This window comes from Tiliqua scincoides, chromosome 4 (genome assembly GCF_035046505.1).
Source record: "Tiliqua scincoides isolate rTilSci1 chromosome 4, rTilSci1.hap2, whole genome shotgun sequence".
Lineage (NCBI taxonomy): Eukaryota > Metazoa > Chordata > Lepidosauria > Squamata > Scincidae > Tiliqua > Tiliqua scincoides.
Genome location: NC_089824.1, coordinates 141,079,407 through 141,081,637, shown reverse-complemented (window position 1 = coordinate 141,081,637; position 2,231 = coordinate 141,079,407). Strand labels below are relative to the sequence as shown.

The following is a 2,231-nucleotide window of genomic DNA, read 5'->3' as shown; positions in this document are numbered from 1 at the left end:
CTTTTTTAATTATTATTTCTTATTAACATGAAAAGTGAATAAAGTAGTATAGAATAATTTATAACAAGAACTGTGCATATGGTTGAACATTATTTATAATGTGTCATTCCAAGATTCAGATCCATTTTTCCATAAATCTATTTTGTGACTGACAACCTGTAGCCCTGATATAGTTCATTAATTTTCTCACCCATCTCAGTTATTTGCTACATGTTTTGTTTTGTTTTTTTCAAGACAGCTTTCAAGCTTTTTCAGCGGGTGGGAGTCATTTTTCTTTCCAATTAACCCTATATTTGAACACATTGAAAGCTAACCATACACTCAAGATTCCTCTTTTCAACCATGGATCATATATACATATTTCCCAGGGATTCTTTAATCTGCCATGTGTTTGATAAACCAGATTATTGGCTGCCAATATATTTGTTTCTTTAAGAGCTTTTCAGCAAATGGAAATAAAGTCTAGTGGTAAATTACTACATATCCAGCATATAGGTATCTACTATTTATATCACCTTTGTAGCTATTTTGAGTCGTAGCTCCTTTATCTATTGTAGCTCTTTGGTAGCTCCTTTATCTATTGATAAAAGAGTTTATAATAGTTTTCTCTCACATTGAAACAGATTAACTTCATTGCTACAGCACAGCAGGTCTAGACCTAGATATGTAGAAAAAATTTTTCCTATTCAGTCCCATTTTCTGGCTCCAAGGGTGAGTAGGCGGTCACGTTAAAGTGCTGTGTTAAGGCTGGTACATGTGAAAGCACTTGAACTTGGCAGATAGTTAAGCAATGGGTAACTTTCTAAGCTAGGCTAGAACTGTGTCTTTCTGAGGTCCCATAAGAGTTATGTACATGCAAATAGCTAGCCTGAGCTCTTTGGGTGACATGCAGACAAACAATTGTACAAATCCAAAGCAGACCTAACACAAATTGCCATTACAGTCGGCTTGTAATGTGGTTTTCTTGTCTTCTTCAAAAATCATCTCCTTTATATACAGGAAAAACATGCATTTATCTTACGAGATATAAAGTAGAACATGTTATTATTCACTCTGATATTACTCTTGCTCTTTTTGCAAATACTATTACATGGTTGGCAACCTTCAGTCTTGAAAGACTATCGTATATGCCTACAGCACCTGGTATTCCCAGGAGGTCTCCCATCCAAGTACTAACCAGGCCTGACCCTGCTTAGCTTCCAAGATCAGACAAGATCGGGCATGCACAGGGTAACAGTTGCTACATAAATACTATTGTAGCCCAATCCTATCCCCTTCCCCTTTACTGCATGCAGCTATGCCAAAAATGCTCATGCTGCATTGCTATGGTGATGGTGGTGGGGATAATTGGACAACCAGCAGGAGCAGCAGGTTTTTTACTTATTCCCACACGAGGCTACCTAAGGCCTATGCCAGCCATTTTGCTGGTTAAGTCCGAGGAGAACCAGAGGACATTTTGAGGGAGGGTTTTGGGGATATAGGTCACTGCCACCAAGATCTACCCCTCCCTCCCCTGAAATGCCCCCAGCCTCTCTCAATTCTCCTCCCAAATTCCCCCTGCCCATGGCACACCCTTGCCACCAATTTAAGGAGGCTGTCAGCGACCTGGGGCCAGCACTAAGTGGAAGACAGTAAAGCTGCAAGACATATCTGTGAGCGAGAAGCATCAGGTTTCAAAAGCTTGTAAAATTCAGAAGAGATGTCATTACATCCTGAGCTACTGTTACACTGATTCAGTACGATTCATCCTGTGACTGCCAGGTCCAAAAGTTCCGCCATCAAAGCTTTTATATGTGACGGTGATGGGACCAATGCTTTTCAGTATTTGAGAGAGATGTTAAGCACCTAAATTTTTTTACATGGTGTAATCTCCCTATATATTCCAGAATTAGGTTTAGAGCAGAACATCTAAAGACTGAAACAAGAATAAGGTGAATTTGCTCCTCTATTTCCAAGTTTTAAAAGAGGATTGGCTGGCCTTTTTTGTTACATGTTGTTAAAAAAACCTATGGAAGCTTACAAATTGGTCTGTTCCTAAGCAACTTTAAAAACATGCTGTGTAATCTGGAGTGGAAAGTTATAGAGTGAGCTTTTGGCTTCCTTCTGAACAGGCATGGGGGAGGCAGATGGGGTGGGAGGGATGGTGGCTCCCTCATACCCATAATGATAAGTCACTACTGACAACAGCAGCAGATGGTGGCAAGCTGGGCAGTTGGCCAGTGCCAACTTAC

At 40.1% G+C, this 2,231-nt stretch overlaps 1 pseudogene; it reads right to left on the bottom strand.

Moving 5' to 3' along the window:
• Nucleotides 1-1,128: 1,128 nt before the first annotated feature.
• LOC136650034 (5S ribosomal RNA) lies at nt 1,129-1,248 on the bottom strand (annotated as a pseudogene).
• Between the last annotated feature and the right edge of the window lie 983 nt (nt 1,249-2,231).